Raw genomic sequence first — 17,763 nt, 5'->3', positions numbered from 1 at the left:
TGAAAAGGATAAATTGGGAAATTCGAAGATTTTTTTCATATTCCCATAAACGCCCACAATCACTCCTACAATGAATGTATTTCATAAGTGTGAAAGAGAAGGCTTTGAAACTTAGTTGAAGTTATACAGACCACAGTTTATTTAAAAACCATATAAACAAAAAATCAAAGGCACAAAATACAAAAACATTTCAGAGAAGCTTGTTAGGATCATATTAATGAATCCATAACATTATCAAAACGAGGTACCACTTAAGCCATGGTAGGTTTAAATGTTGCAGTAAGTATAAAAAAAAAAAAAAGTGGAAACTCTACTTGCCATTAAATTAACCAGTATTTACAAATGTGCTGTAAAAGGAAGCCCATACATTACACTTATTTGTTTCAAGCATTTTTCGTACTCATAGTTCAGTTTCAGACATTCCTGTACAGCATGCTTTAGATCTTCTACCTCTTCAAAAAATTCCTAGGAAAATCAAAAAATATCCACCTTAAACTTTCTTTCAAAGACATTCTCAATACGAGCTAGTCAGCATTTCAGTTCCTCAAAAGTTCAAAGACACCCTCCATATTTTTATTAACATATGATTGCGTTACGCAAACACAGCTATGGTGAAATACAGCAATCAACTATAACCTCAGGTAACAATGTAAAACTCTGCCCCGAACACACAATGCAAGCAGAATTCAAGTTATGTTAGAGCCTGGAGTACAGACTAATAATAGGAAAGACTAATTAAACAAAAAGGGAAAAAATGTTGACTTATCAGGCAGCTACAAAATGACAGTCCAGAATGACAAGGTAATAGTGTCACAGTCCTCTGTGCAAAAACACAACTACACCTCTCAAAATCAGACAGTAGCAGAGAGCACACCATTAACTTCGAGAATCCAAAAGGCAAGGCTATGAATAGGGACAAATGAGCAAGGAGAGAGATGAAGAGAGTATACTAAGGAACAAGAAGTTAGTATTTGAAGAAGACAACACTAAAGAGCTTAAGATGGAACAATGGATACCATATTTAGATCTAGAAAGATGTAAAATCTTGTTAGACCTTAACTGCTTTGTAAATTGCTAGTACCTATTCAGAACTTCAAGTACAAATACACTGTGTTAATGAATGTCCTATTTCAGATTAGGATCTATTATTTCTCACTACAGTATGTTAAAAAGTTTGATTTTCATATTCAAAAGGATAAGATTTATGACGCATTAAACTTGACGTAGCCTAAAACACTATCCAACAGGTTCAACTGGCTCAGATAAAAGCAAGTGACAACAAAGGGGGGAAAAAGAGCAATATGTAAGGCTACACAGAACATAAAGAGACAGGCCAATATGAAATCCACAGAAAAAAGTTCTGTGGAACATGGAATCATAGAATGGTTTGGGTTGGAAGAGACAAAGATCACCTAGTTACTGCCATGGGCAGGACACATTCCACTAGATCAGGTTGCTCAGGCCCCCAGCCAACCTGGACTTGAACAGTTCCGGGGATGGAACATCTACAGCTTCTCTGGGCAACCTGTTGCAGTGCCTCACCACTCTCACAGCAAAGAATTTCTTCCTAATATCTCATCTAAACACACCCTATTTCAGTTTAAAGCCATTGCCCCTTGTCCTGTCACTACACGCCCTTGTGAAAAGTCCCTCTCCTGTTTTCTTGCAGGCCCCCTTTAGGTACTGGAAGGTGCTATGAGGTCTCCCCAGAGCCTTCTCTTATCCAGGCTTAACAGCCCCAACTCTCTCAGTTTGTCTTCACAGGAGAGGTGCTCCAGCTTATTTAATGTCAGGCTGTGTGGTTTCACTTTCTCATATTGATCCTTTTGCAATTATACTATCCCAGAATGGATAACTGAGCACGGAGCTCTAGTTAGACTTAATTCAAATACGAGATAAATCCAGATTCATAGAAATAATCTTCATATATGGAATTATGTTTTGTTCAGCTCCTGCAGCTCAAGTCTATTGAGCAATTCTGACTCTTTGTAAGTGAAGTCAGAAATTGCAGGGAAATATATGAACAGAAAGTGGAGTGTAATTACTGAAGTCTTCATTTCACCAACCTTGGAAACTCCTATCTACCAAAATAACAATGTATCTACCTACATCCATCTATATTTGACATTTTCTCCTGCCTATTCTTCTTTTTTTAATTAATAGCTACATACATCTTAAATAACAGACAGTGACTTTAAACTACCTAAAAAAGGGTCACTGATAAAAAGTCATGACCTTAGATTTACACATTTCTCTTCTGGAAGATGAAACTTTTAGCCACAAGCTGTCCCTAACTCCCAAACATGGGGATCTAGAATTCACCCTGGCTCAGTGTTCTACCAGTTTCACACCCAATGAACTACCATCATCTTTTACTGCTACCCCTTAATGAAAGCTAGCTTAAAGTTATTTAGTTTGTGAGAAAGGACTGCAAGGTAAGAAAACAGATTCTAAAAAAAAAAAAAAAATCCAGTACAAGACCTGAGAAATAAGCAAAAAACAGTTCAAACAAGTCTGTTGCTGAAAATAAAATCTTATGTCAGCACATTAAACAGAGCCCTCTATAGCTAGATAAGATCTCTTCATCTTCTTACATTATTTCAAGAATTACCAAATTTTTGCACTTTCACTTTCTACACCTATTGATCTATCACAGAAACTTCAAAGCCTCTGCCCCCCCCCAAGCTTGGAGTTCTGTCAGAGGTATAAATTTGATATGTTTGAGTTCAGGAGAAAATAGCTTTCTTTTCACTGAAATCATGAAGCAATAAAAGTGATCAGTCAAAAACCTATTTTTATTCTCTCTGCAAGTACCTGTTGGAAGAAATTAAGACTGTACCAGCAGTTACAATTTTAATGCCAAAACGAGCAATATCAAAACAAGCTGAGGCAAATAATCTTTCATAAAGGAATTCAAATAGCCCAAACATTAAAAAAATAAAAAATCCACAGCTATGGATTAAAACCAAAAATAAAGCCAAAACCATAAAATTAAAATTGCATTATTCCTCTTCCTTAGCCAAGCAGCACTGTAGGACATGAATGTTTCAAGGAGCCATTCATTTCCATTTCTCTCAGAATGCTATACACTGATTTTTTTTTGTATTTGGCTTGATAACAACATATGTTCAGCCTAAAGATGTTTTGGTTCAGGCAGAAAAGTTAGTTTTTCAAAAATCACCTCCTGTTAAACTTGTCTTAAAATAAATTACCTTGTCTAATCCAGCTAATTCATTTTTTAGTGCTCTCTTTTCTGCAGACAACTTTGCATTTTCTTTCTTCAGCTTTTTAATCTCCTTCAACAATAGCTCTACATTCAAATAAAAAAATGTACACTTCAACCAATACAGTCAACCTCCCACTCATATGAATCATATGACAGCTAAAGAGCTGCCTACCTTTTGTGATATTAGAAAATTAAAGTATCTTTTTCATAAAGTGATTTATCCTTAAGAACTGGCCCAGAACATACCCAAGCACTATGAAAGACAGCAGGATTTGCCAACTGGATAATCTGAATTTGCCAGATTCTTAAAATGGAGGATTATTTTACTTTAAAAATCCACAAAACATACATCACATGCTTCAATTACCTTTTTCTGACTTACAAGAGGGTCACATCAGCCCTTGCTGACAGCACATTTCCTGAAACTTATGCCTACATTACAAGATCTCTTCCACCTCTTTTCTATGCTTTGACGTAGAACAGGATTGCACCTTAACTTGTGGATTTACTTGTGAGGAAGAACATGCTGAAATCAGTATTGCCTAGGTTTGTCCAACATTTTAGGGCTAAACCCAGGTTATTTTGTATATCAGTGTCTGAAAACCAAAGAATGGTGCAGTAAACATTATTACTAAGGGATCTGCATACATACATCTTACCAGAATAAAGAATAAATAGCTCTAAATACAGCCACACACTCCTACCCGTGATTTTATCAACCTACCAATTCCAGAAAAACAGCAAACATTTAAACACAAATGCAAGGCTGAATCCTAGACTACGAGATCCCGTTTTTACATAACAGGTTTTCAAAAATGAAAAGAACATTTTAGCTAATGCTGGTTGAAGTAGAAGAATGGCCTCTAGGTCAGAAATGAAATGCATTCTCTCTGATGGGCATACTGGAAGGAACATCATCAGAATTAACGGCACCATTACCTAAATATTTACTGCAACAGGATTCCTTCTCTTCAGAAATGTCTCTGTGAGAAGTTATTTCTCCCTCTGAGGTTCGACTTCTTTTTCCAGAAACAGCACTAGTTTTCCAAGAAACCTTTTTACATTCCAGTTGTTCAATTCTTTGCCTCTGCTCTTGAAGATTATGCTCTAGCTCATGAATTTTAATCTGTTGAGAAAAATTTTTTAAAATGAACAGAAAAAACACAGTTCAACTGAATACCACTGAAAACACGTTCTGAATACAAACCCAGAGCTTTCATTTGCTGACTTAAAACTACATTCATCCAAAGGGTCTGAAAGGAGAAAAAAGAAAAAGCTTCACAGCAAGTGAAGCTTTGCATACATCAAGTGTTTTAAAAAAATCTGCGAGCACATGCTTGCAAGACAATCATAGAATCACAGAATGGTTTGGATTGGAAGGGACCTTAAAGATCATCTAGTTTCAATCCCCCTGCCATGAGCAGAGACCCCTTCCACTAGACCAGGGTGCTAAAAGCCCCTTCCAAACTGGCCTTGAAAACACTTCCGGGGGGGGGGCATCCACAACTTCTCTGGGCAACGTGTTCCAGAACAATATAAATGCACAAAGAAACTAAACCTTCCCTCACAGCAAAGCATACCTTCATGGCAGCAATTCCCAGCTTCTAAGAAAAAGTACATATAATCCAAATTATAATTAATACCAATTCACAAACAAATAAAGCACAAATGAGGAAATGAGCCTGGTCAGCTGCAATGCTTGATCAATTGCCCAAAGAGGCAATACCCACTTGAACCACTAGAACCACTCCTGGTCACGCGACTCTACCTTCACCTCAGTTATGATGTTAGTCCCTTTGCACAGCAAGCCCACAGGTCTTGCTACCTGAAAGAAGACTGCTTGCCTCCATTTGGTTTGCTACTGCTGAATTTCTGAAATAAATCAGCTCTTGACACACATAGAAAAATATCAGGGCAAGGCAGGTCAAAAGATGTACATACAATTGGAAGGACAGGTAGGGAGATGAGTAAAGATAAAAGCAAGGAAAGGGGAGACAGCTTTCTGTTACCAGAGACAAAAGTTCATTTTCAAAGGGAACTACAGGCTACTCTCCATTATCTCAACGTCATGAGAAACAAAAATAAGTATAACAGGAAAAGCATGATCTCATTTCACAAATGCAAGAAACACTTTCCAGTCTCCCTAAAAGCTTACGTTTGGTTATTTGATACCACCTCCTACAAATTCTACTTACAGTGAGATTTTTAATTGCTTCACTTTGCTCCTTGTTTTTTTTGCTTTCTCTAACGTAACGTTTCTGTAGCTCATTATACATAGGAAGCAGTCTAAAACAGAAGAAATGCATAAATTGCAGTAAAACACAAAAGCCAAAAAACATGCATCCCTTATGGCAAAGGTATTAGAGACACCTCACAGAGATCATTTGGGCTGTAGCTGCACTGCAGAGAGTTGTGAAATATTTAAGATGGGCGTGAATAAAGTGAGACTGTCAACACGGAAAGAGAAAGCACCAGAAAATAACAATAAGCAAGTTAAAAGAATGGTCTGTATGGATGGCAAAGAATATCTTTCACTCAGCCAGACTGAAGACCCTGTTTTGTCCAGCACACATGGCCACATTCTGATTAAACCTCAGTGAAAATGACTCTTTGATGCAAGACCTATACACCAGCAGCAGGAGGGTGGCAATGACTGCAGCATCACATATATAATTCCTCTCCCTGTTAGCACAACAGGAATAGCACAAGGACACTCCTAAAGGATTTTAAAATGTTTGTCCAGAAACTAATTTCTTGCCACCAATGAAGAGGACACATAATGAGGACACATGAGGCAGAGTCCCCAGCTCTCTGCGTTGCACAAAACATCTCATTGCTTCCAAGTGTGTAGCTGTGAGGATATGAGTGAGTGAAATCAATGAGAAAATGAGTGAGTGGGCAAAAACCAATGTAAAATAAACAGATTTGGGATGTTATCTTTCTCTTTGATATTATCTTGCATAGACTTCTGCTACACTAATTTCCTGCCATATTATATGGCATTCAGTTTCCATATACGAGGGCCAGAACATAACTGACTACATTTTTCCTATTTTTTCCTAGTAATTCATACTAGGTCATGACTGGGCACTACAAACAGGATGAGCTAGACTGTAGTACAGCACAGCTTTGTAAAACAACATACAAACAGATGCTAGAAAAAAACGGTACGTCAGGTTAACTGCATCCTAATATAGAGCGGGTCTAGCACTTGATTCAAAGACTAACTTGGACTTCCCCATAAGCATCTAACTAGGTACTCAATTCCAGGTCAGAGCCAGTCACCAACCCTTCCTATGTAGTTTGCAAAGAGAGTCTGGTACACTGAAAAGGTATTTAACAAAACAAAAATACACCAAAAAAACCTCAAAACAAACCAAAACAAAAAAAAAAAAAATTTAAAAGGGCGTTCTAAAGACACCTAAAGGAAAGATTAAAAACAGGGTGCTTGGCCAAAAAGCCGTAGGGACTGCCTCAATCTGTGTAAGATCCACAGCCCATTTATGTAAGTGAACAAAAAGCAGCCTTAGAAGAGATGGAGCAGTTTGTTTTACAGTCAAGTCACAGAAGAATGGAACAATATTTTATGTCACTTTCCTAGTTATTAAAATGTTTCAATGTATATTTTATCAAATAAAAAAATGTATCTTTGCATCAGAAAAGCAGTTACAAGAGTTTCATTCTAGCATTAACTGGCAAACTACAATAAGTAGTGGCTCAACTCTAGAATTAACTAGACCGAAAAGTAAAATCACTTCTCTGGCTTATTTTGAAAACAGTATCAGCCTATAAATTTTATATACACATAAAACTGAGCTATATAAAATGAGTTAAGAAAGCTGCCACAAATTAGAAGGTGGTTAAAAAAATCTATAAGATCTTAAAAAAAAAATCTACACACACATAAAGGAGCTTCCTGGTTCATTAAATTTTTCTCAATTAAAGATTTGAGAAAGAAATCCATTTTGTTCTTTCTTTAGTGCCATTTTCAAGTTTAATCTAAGGTTTTGTAAATCCTTTTAAAATGCAAATGATTTTCCACTGTTTCAAAGGTTGAAAGCCACCTCACCTCCATAAGTTATAAATTTCACCGACTTAACCATGAACAACACATTCTACCCTACAGAGAAGAATATTTACTACTGTGAAGAAGCAACTTCCAAGAACTCACCTGACACTGTCACACTCTAGAACAAAATCCTTGCTGTCTCCACTCTTACGCCATAAATGGGTTTCTGTTTGAACCTGAACACTTAATTGAAAGAAAAACAACAGCTTAATAAAATTAGATTTTACAATTCAATTGGGTCAAACAAAACAACTGAAAAAAAGCCAAGTTACTTTTCAGTTTGATTTTACAGTAGAGGTTTCCACGCAGGATCATAAACACACCAAAATTTAAACTTTGACGATTTTTGCAGACCACTACTTAAATCCTGGCAGGACACTTTCCAAAACACTGGCACTACAGTTTTCCAGGTCCAAAGGTCTCGGTTTCTAAATCTTTTACATAGCATTGATGGAATTTAACTATCTTACTACTGTTTGGTGGAAAAATAAATGTAAAAGTCTTTGCAGTTAGACAGAGAGTACCTTGGCTAAGCAGGTGTATTATTTGTTGATGTTAAAACTGTTTTTTTCACTACAATAATGAATTCTGTACAAGTTGCCCCAGACAGCCTTTGTTCCTTTACATGCCTCAAGCATCTTCTACCTCCACCATCCTGGTCACAGATGGCCCCTCAAAATATGTGCACTAGATAAGGCCTAGTTCATCTGAAAACATGAAGGTAAAAGTCCTGAAATGTTGCACTTCTTTTGATGCAAAAAGAAACATTTGACACTTCTTACTCTCTGCTTGTGCCACAGTCATGCATTAACTGCTGCAGATGCAACTTTTCTTGGATCTGACCCAGATTCTTTTCTAGCTCCTTATTTTTTATGTGTAGTCTTTTCACCTTCTTGACTAACTGTTCATTTTCATCACTGAGCTGAAAAGGAAGAGAATTTTAAAAAAAACAAAAATCAAAGAACATTTTTAGATCAGGTATGTAGTAGGCTGATAACATTAAAATTCTCTCCCAAAAGCTTTACTACATTTATCTTAAACTATACAAACATATAAAGGAAAACAGCAGGAAAAACAATCAGCTTCAAATTTTATGAAAATTTGACTAAAACAAACCTTCTTTAACACGCACATTAAAGGTTTCTAATATATGTTCGTAACTCATTAAGGAAAGTAGGGAACTGGCTTTGTATTTAAAATTAATCACAAAGGGACAAAACATCGGAGTTTCCAGTTACAGTGCTAAACCATAAACATCAGCTCCACAACTAAGCTCATGTTTATGTTATTACCGGAGCCAAAGGACTAAGCTACAGCTGCACTAGCAGAACTTCTTGTGTGCACAGCTGCTGAACCTTGCCCATAATTATTTATATTATATATTATATAAATATTATATATAGTATATATAGTATATATATTATATATAGTATATATATTATATATACTATACATAATATATAGTATATATATTATATATACTATATATATGATATATAATATAATATTATATATTATAATTTATAATATCACTATATTATATATAGTAATATATAGTATATAACGTATATATTATTGCATAGGATATATAAAATACTATATAATTATATAGAATATTATATAATTATATAGAATATATTATATAAGGCAATATATAACTATACTACAATACAGTTATATATTATTATACTTCTATATATACAGTATATATTAATATAATACTACAGTATATATATATATATTGCGTGTGTGTGTGTGTGTGCATAGATATAGATGTAAACTATAACTCTATTGCCTTAACCCAGAGGGAATTAAGTAAAAGAGATGCTATGTGTCAGCAGAAGGAAGAGCAGAAGGCACCGAGACCCCGCGTTCTGCCCTAAGCCTGAGCTTTGCCCCCAGGGCAAACCTGGCCGCTCCCGAGCGCTCCCGGCGCCATGCCCGGGACGGGACGGGCCTCCGGGGAGCCGGGGCGGCACTGCCGAGGGCCGCACTCACTTGGAGGCATCTGTGGACGGCGGGCAGGGCCATGGGGAGCGCTGGGAAGGCCGAGACACCGGGCGGGACCGGGCGGGACCCGCCGGGATGGCCCGGCCGGATATGCTGGGAGCAGGGCACGTCATAGCCGAGCGACCGCCGGGGTTCCGGGGACACCTGGCGCCATCCCTCTTTCCCGGCGAATGGCGGCGACCCTCTGCCCCTGGAGCCGCCCTAAAAACACCGCAGTCTCTGCTTGTCGCTTTTAAATTGTCACTTTTAAACTGTCACTAAGTTTCACTTGGTGGGATTCCTGGGGTGTCCTGCGCAGGGCCAGGAGGTGGGTTCGGTGATCCTGAGGGTCCCTTCCAACTCAGCAGATTCAGTGATCCTGAGACTTTCTGTGACTAACAGGTACCGGGTGGGTGGGATTGAGAACGGTGCCGACCACGGACCTGCACGGATATATTTGTACACCAACACACACCAAGTGATGTATCTCTGCAAAAGCAGGTTCTGCATCTCCTGCCCCCAGCACAACAGGTACAGGCTGTTCCAGTAGCATCCACCGAGGCAGGAGAAAAGGGCATGCCTGGTAATGCTGCTACCCAACGAGGTGGGGGCTGTATCCTTGGTGGTTTTGATACTTGCTATTGCTACTGTTTGCTGGGCTTTGCCTTTGTGTATAAATATCTAAAGGGAGGGCATGCCAAGAGGATGGAGCCGGGCTCCTCTCAGTGGTGCCAAGCAATAGGACAAGAGGCAACAGGCAGAAACTGGTGGAAGTTCCACCTGAAATTGAGGAAAAACTTCCTTACTGTGCAAGTGACCTCACACTGGAACAGATTACCCAGAGAGGTTGTGGAGTGTCCCTCACTGGAGATATTTAAGAACTGTCTGGACACAATCCTGTGCCATGTGCTCTGGGATGACCATGTTTGAGAAGGGAGGTTGGACCAGACGACCCACTGTGGTCCCTTCCAACCCGACCCATTCTATGATTTGTTCTTTGTATTTTGCTGTTATTTTTGGCAGACAGGTTAGAGGGCATACAGGCAGAATGAAAGCATTCCACCATCATGACAGACTGTACCTTACAGACACCATATCAACAGCAGGCACTCACCAGCCATGAGAAGTTTACCCATTCCAGCAAGATTGACCCAAGGCAGTGACTACTGCCTGCTGGTCTCCCTAGCTTTTGCTATTGGCAGTTTAAAACCCTTCCTATTCCTCTCTCATTTGCTAGGTCTCAAATCTAAGTCTTCATTTGTTCTCTGCATCTCCTGTCTTTGTACAAAATGTTGCCTCTCTTGTTTCTTAAAGCACATCACATGTTCCCATCTTTTTTTCTTTTTTGGTGTAAAATGTTGCCAGATGCCACCCACCCCTTCATCTTGACCATGTAGCCCACCTGGCTGCAGAGCCTGGCAAATCTTGCAAAGACTCATAGATTCATAAAGATCATCTAGTCCCAACCCCCCTGCCATAGGCAGGGACACCTCCCACTAGACCAGGTTGCTGAAGGCCTTTTCCAGCCTCGCCTTGAACACTGCCAGGGTTGGGGCATCCACAGCTTCTCTGGGCAACCTGTTCCAGTGCCTCACCACCCTCACAGTCAAGAATTTCTTCTGTGTATATATAACATAAATTTCCCCTCTTTCGGTTTGTACCCGTTACTCCTTGGCCTATCACTACAGCTCCTAACAAAGAGTCCCTCTCTGGCTTCCTATCTGTGAGCCCCCTTCAGGTACTGGAAGGTTGATGTGAGGTCTCCATGCAACCTTCTCTTCTCCGGGCTGAACAGCCCCAACTCTCTCAGCCTGTCATGCCAGGGAAGAGAGTTGGGAGATGACAGCAGCTCAACACTGCCTACTTGTGAGTCTACGGTTTACCGAAAACATGGCACAAGACAGGTCACATTAGGCTGTGAGTGGAAACTGTAATCAGATTAAGGGAGGTGGCACACAGCTTTGGCTCCAGGGCACAACCCCAGCATCTCTCCTCCTCTACTCTCAACCCAGTCACTCATCTGTTCAACTTCTTGAACTGCACATAGGGGTCACAGTGAAAGGTAAAAGCCTTGTCTAAATTCAGCTCAGCCTTCACTGTGCTGAGCTAAATGGACACAAGATCCAAGCTCTGAGGCTTTCAGCAACCCGAAAGTGCATGTGAGGGAAGGACATGCCCGTGGTGTTAACTGCTGCCAGGAATCCTATTTGTGAAGATTTCTGAGTTGGTTCCACAGTTGCAGAAGTAGCCACCCAACACTGCTAATTCTTGGGGCCTGTGACAAGTCACCTTGTCCCCAAATATCCTGGCATCAAGGTTGCTACTTCAATCAGCAACTAACATTGAATGAATTAGCAACTTGCAGTTCATACTATGGAAACCAGGAGGTCACTTCTTGATACAGCTGGGTACAGCTACTAGCCACAGTAGCAGTAAGAAAAAATAAAACTGGGTGGGATAGGACCAGCCAGCAATTGTAATGGTGCTGCAGAGAAAGGGAAGTCCCATTTTCAGATGGAGTAGCAATACCCTGAGATGCAGTTACTCGGTTGTATTCTGGTTTATCCAGAACAAACAAGATCTCAGGTGAGGAGTCTATAAAACAGGAATAAAAGTTACATACAGAAGAAAATACAGCATACTATATACAGAGGGGTTGAAATAAGAACCATTTTAACTGAGTTTATCTTTGGTTACTGTAAAGGACAGTAGTAATTGTTTCCCGTGTACTGCAGAGGAGAATGAGCAGAAATAAAGTTACTTTCCAACAGAGATTAGTTCAATTTGCTATCAAAGAAAAAAATACACATAGTTCTCCCTCACTAGATATTTTAATAAAGACATCAGAAAATGATCAGGCATTACTTTGAATACAGGTATACCTAATATGCACAGCATAGTGGCATACAGGAAGTACACAGACCATTTTAAAGTCCCTTTTTGGCTAACATTTCAATGATTCTATGTTACTAATTTAGAAGAAAATGCACTCTCGATATAATAGTGATTCTGGTATTTTGCAAAACTTTGTAAATGACTACTTCAGTAATACTTTTTCCAGTGACAAAGGGAAGATGTTGTGTAAGGCGTGCACCAAAATCATTGATTTGTCAGAAAATGTATAAGCATGGGATTACCTAATGCAACCCTACTATAACTCCAAGTGTAGCCTTTTTTTGCCCACGGATTAAAAGTCAGTGTATCCTTTCAACTCTTAGAGAGACCTGCCATCCTAATCAGATTTTCCAGGAATTAAAATTCTCCTGTGAAAATCTACAGCCTCTGTAAAAACTTACACAAATTTCACCTGCCCCAAATTAATCTCTTCTATTCCATCCAAAACAGCTGTGTCAGCAACAACTCCCAAGTCCCTGTCAGGTTGGAAGATGGCAAGGCTTATGTGGTTTTTCTGCCCAATATGTTCTTTGGCACAATCAGTGCTGCCAATCTCACAGGCAAATGCCAGCTCAAAAATCACAGAACAACCTTGAGCAAAATGGCCAACATGGGAAAAAGGCCCTTTTCCCATCTTGTTTTGATCTTTGGTCACAGACTAATAATCCCATTTGTGTTCAGGAGCCTTCCCTGAAACAGGGAGAAGCAGTCTGGCTTTCCCGGGCCTTGGCACAACCACAGAGGGCAGCTAAATATGCCAACAAGTTCAGAATTCAGTTCAGAACATGAACATTTCTTGCACATCATGAGGAAAAGCACCAAGACATGACTGGATTTAAGATGACTGTTTGCAGAATTGGAAAAAAAAATTTTCTCTTAATATGTGAGGAAATAAATGTTAACTTAAAGCTGACAAAACCAAACAGGTAATATTTACTAAACCAAATTAGGCTAACGAGGATCCCTGTAACAGCACACTGACAGAAGTTCTGTACCCCCCTCAGTGATAGAAACTTCAGATTATAACAGTAGGTTGTTTTCAGTGGATAATGTTCAATGTTTTCAGTGGATAATGTTCAAAAAACAATACTGGCATGCATGTGGCAGAGACAGTCTGCTGCTTGTCCCTTCAAGGCCAGGGAAAAATACCTTATTATTCTACACTCATGGACATGGTCTAGGAAAAAAAGTGACAGCTTAGGACTGCATTACCTTGTCCACAGAACTCCCTACAGAGAAGAAAAACATCTCTCTATGTAGAATCAAAGGCACTTGAACATCAGGAAAGCTGTCTCAGCCATACTTCCTGGAAGGGAAAATTTCCCATCATGACAGAGCCAGTCTGAAAACTCCAGAAAACACTGAAGGATGCCATTTTACCAGTAGAGCTGTCTGTCAGACCTTGAAACAAACAAAAAAAAAATCTCAATTTCCATGTTAGCCAGCCCCTGGGATACATCTGAAGGTAGAGTCCTGCACTGCATGTTTGAGATTGTTGGTTAGTTTGTGGCAGGAGGGAAAACGTGGACAGTGTCTAAGCAGTTATCCCTGGGCCTCCTGGACATAGAGGAGAAAGATGGTCAGAATGACTCTGCACGGCAGAAAGGGAACACGTAAAACATCTAATACACACCATTTAGAACAGTGAATTAATCAAGCATTATGTCATACATGACTTGTTAGCGAGCATTAGGAAAAACTGTGCCAGTGTTAGGAATTTCTGATTGATGGAGCAGAAGTGGGATCAGCACAGCTCTTCTAGGGGGTAAAGAAGAGAAAGCATCTACTTACTATCTACCTTCCCTTCTTGTAGGCAAAACAAAAATCTGGACTAAGCACCCTCTTTTATCAGCTATAAAATCTCTCACTGCAACATTACGATTGCACTAAACTATAACATCATAGCAGTTTACACAAACAAAAAGCTTCTCATCTGGGTTACCTCTTAAAGGCAGGCTCAAACTATATGCTTTGTGAGATTCCTGATAAAACCTCCAGGGAAAAGGGCTAGAGACAGTAAACAACAATTTAATATGACTAATCCAATATAATCCTATGCTGGGTAAAAAAGCCATCTGCATGGATTCCTACTGAAGTGCTTTAATAACAGCGCAGCAAGCCTCCGGCTGTCATGCTGAGGAAACGCTCTTTCGCACTCAGGCTAATAATTCCAAAAGATTACTTCCTTTTTGTTTTCTTTTTTCCCCCCCTCTGTTTTTATTAAAGCTGTTAGACGCTTTTTCTCCCATTTAAGTCCCTATTGGGAGATCATCCATCAAACCTGTGAAGTGACAAAGATCCACACTGGAGGCCATCTGAGGATTCCACCCTGATGGCCAGTCAGCTACGGAGAGGTCACTCTCTCTCTGCAAAACTACAACCTATTTTATTGCATCACCGCAGCCTGCAATTACTGGCCAAGAAGAGAATGGCAAGCTGTTTGCTGAGGCGGAATTAAACCAATTCCAGCTGCAGCAGCTTCCCCCCGAGTGACCCTGGTTTTTGCACCACCGTCTGAGCAGACCTCAGTGGGGATCCCTGTGTGGCACACAGAGCAGCCGCGCCAAGGAGCGCGGGGCAGCGGTTTGGGGCAGGAAGGGAAGCTGACTACCACCTCCAGCTGAGCCACACCTAAGTCAATTAGGGCTTCACACCCTGGGAGAGAAGGAAATCCGTGACTAGTCTCCGTTTTCTGCTCTGAGGTCAGAGAGAACAGGTTTTCCCCTCCACTGAGTGTTCATTGTCTCTGGGAAGGAAGTCCAACATCTACACAAATCTGGCAGGGGCTCAGGAGGATTGAGGCAGACAAAGCACCCAAGAAACACTAGTATTTCAGGTTCATCCAGGATGGGCCTATTCCAAGTGGATGAGATTAAACACGTGGCGTGTGTGTAGGTTATGAAAGGCATGTGAGAGGAACTGGCTTGCTTTGGGGGTTATGAAAGATCAGAGGTTATGAAAGACCTTGGCAGTTATGAAAGACGAGCCGAGAGTCTGATCCAGCAAGGCAGAGAGCAGCCTCAACCTGCTTGGAGGTGAACGGATGTTCAAAATCACCCAGCAGCTCACAGAAGGAAGCTCACACTGCCTGGGCAGGCCTAGGCTAGGGAGGGCTTGAAAAAAACATCAGAAAAGTAATATATAGAAAGTTGTCACAGACTAGCAGAATGACAAAGAGATATATTGCCATCTGTTTATAGGGCTTATAGGCAGCTCTATTTTTTTGCAAAGTTTTTTGAAAGGTCCTAAAATACTAGCTGCAGCTACTGATTTTATAAGAAGTATTCTTTGCTGGCCTTCTAGTTCTGTTTTAAATCTTCTACCTGCATAAGCCACATAGCTGCAATGAGTCTGTAAAAAACAAGGGTTCATTCAGATATTTTAGCCTCTGAACTTCAGCCTCTGGTGATCGTATTATGAATATTCTACCACCAGAATGAAGAGAAGGTTGGGGAAATTTTACTAGCCAAATGCTTATTTTCCAAATGCCACTCAGACCCCACTTAGAGAAAGGATATACTCTTGCTTAGAATAATATTGAGGAGAGCACTTCCCCACTTTGCAACAGTACTTTTCTGTGATGATGATTTTCTGCAGTTACCTTCAATAAGGATACTTCTGCATCCTGCCAACTACACTATCGTTCATACTGCTCTGCTTTTAAAATGTGAGTTAAACAGACCTTTCAAATGCACCTGTGGCAGCCTAATCACAACAAATCTCCAGGTATTGAGGCAGACCTGAGACTTATGGGAGGAAACCATCTACTTTACATCAGAATGGGACCTAGCCAGTTTCAGCAAAAGGTATAGACTTTTTACTGTTGGTGAATTCAGTAACTAAAACTTGTCTTTCAAGGAAAAACACACTTTTATTGTGGTCTGAGATGCTTCCTAGAATGCAAAGCCATCTTTAACTGCACATTTTCTAATTTACCAAAGTTAAAGCTGTCTATGCTACATCTCAGCAGCCCACAAACCTCACCAGGAAATACCTTCACCCATCTGCCCCTGCACAGAAACTCTCTAGGGAAGGTCCTGACGCCACCCACAGCCATGCTCAGCATGGCAGCAATGAAAAGCACAGACTTCCAAAACCTAGAGGAAACTAAGGTTAAGGAAGAATCCAGAGCAGTTCTGTTCTATACTATATTGCATGTTTGTAGGGTTATTGCACTTAAGGAAACTAATCTTACATAAGAATAAAACAGATACATGTTTGAAGAAACAACTTAGAATAATCAGTCAGCAGAAAGATTGACAAACATTTGGTGAGGATTTCTTCAAAATATTTCATCATTTCATATTTAAGCTAAACTTCCAAACTTTGTATATTAGTTAATTCATCTTCTCAGTGTTTGTTACCATTTTTTTTTTCTAATTCAAAATGGGAACTAAAAATTGTTTCACCAAGTAGACTGACAGCCTTGCTGTCTTTGTGCTATTCACAGCCAGAATAGCACAATTTACAAATTTAAAGAATGAAGTTGAATTCTTGTGCTACAATCCATGAAGTCCAGTCACTTGCTCTAGAAGGAAAAGGTCCAAATGTTTTATTTTAAAAGGTGTCTATTATTTTTGTGAACTACATATGGCAGGAGTGTCCCTCTCATCCCAAAGTCATCTGTGTCCTACAAGATAAACAATACAAGAAAATAGATCTAGACTTAGGGTCTGTTATGTTAGCTATAATACCCAAGTCAATTTAATTTAGCCTAGACTCTAGAAAAATAATTAATTTTGTGTTCAGAGGTAGTAAGTGGTGGTGTTATGCAGTTTTCTTCATGCAAATGTGTTCACCACTAAAGCATATCTATTCTAGCCCTGAAAACGAAACCCTCGACCACAAAGCAGGTGCTGAAAGACAATAGCAGGTTTCATACGCTCGATGTACTTAATGCATCTTTCAAAAAGCTACGCTGATGGACCCAATCCTCGGACTCTTTTTTTCCCATTCACTGCCAAGTGTGCATCAGAACAAGTCATTTGGAAAAACCTCACTCTGACAGATAAAGTGTGTGTTCCCAACACTCCCTCGGTGTTTTAAGTACTACAGTCTGACTGCTCTATTGCATAAGCGTGTATTCATTGTGGGCTGCCCTCCTTCTCCAAGGCGGATCCAGAATCCCTCAGCTATCTGTCCCCTACTCCGCCGACTCAAACGCATGGCAATTTGGCTTATACGGATTCTGGAACTGTCAGTTCTGAATTCTCTTCATCCTTGATAAATCCAAAATGACTCACGAAGCCAAGTGAAAAATCTGAAGGGCAATGTATTTCTCACCACACATTTGAACTCTCAAGCACTGGCAAACTGCTGAACTTTAAAACCTGAACTGCCCTTTCCACTCCCGAAGCCGCTTTTCCCCCACTTTCCCCCTTCACTCCTGAGATGGCCGATGCCAGCCTCCAGCTTTTACCCCAAAGTCCCGGTAACGCTGACAGCCGGGCCACCGTTTTCCGGGATCGCCCTGGGAGACGGAGGCAGCGGTGCCCCTCCCGGGAGCACGGCGGCTCCTCATCTCTTGGCAACCAGGAGCGCCCCATCCCTCCCCATCCCGGCGGTACCGGCGCCATGTCAGGCG

The 17,763-nt window shown here is 40.3% G+C and overlaps 1 protein-coding gene across 6 annotated transcripts in view; it reads right to left on the bottom strand.

Moving 5' to 3' along the window:
- The window catches only part of MPPE1 (metallophosphoesterase 1), a 33,372-nt gene that overhangs the window by 15,461 nt on the left and 148 nt on the right, over window positions 1-17,763 (bottom strand). Inside the window, exons 1-2 of one of the 6 annotated variants that reach the window (XM_017819504.1) lie at window positions 9,294-9,393; window positions 7,398-7,478 (exon numbers count right to left, since the gene is read on the bottom strand). The exons of 1 other annotated variant lie outside the window; for it this stretch is intronic. The gene's annotated coding sequence lies outside the window, so the exon portion shown is untranslated. Of the gene's footprint in view, window positions 1-7,397; window positions 7,479-8,077; window positions 8,214-9,293; window positions 9,394-13,391; window positions 13,486-17,763 lie in introns of those variants that run through there. 4 more of the 6 variants (XM_017819506.1, XM_017819511.1, XM_017819507.1 and 1 more) reach the window with 4 other exon arrangements.

Source organism: Lepidothrix coronata, unplaced genomic scaffold (genome assembly GCF_001604755.1).
Source record: "Lepidothrix coronata isolate B3197 unplaced genomic scaffold, Lepidothrix_coronata-1.0 Scaffold75, whole genome shotgun sequence".
NCBI classification, from domain to species: domain Eukaryota; kingdom Metazoa; phylum Chordata; class Aves; order Passeriformes; family Pipridae; genus Lepidothrix; species Lepidothrix coronata.
The sequence above is the reverse complement of the archived record's forward strand: the minus strand, read 5'-3'. Positions and strand labels throughout refer to the sequence as shown.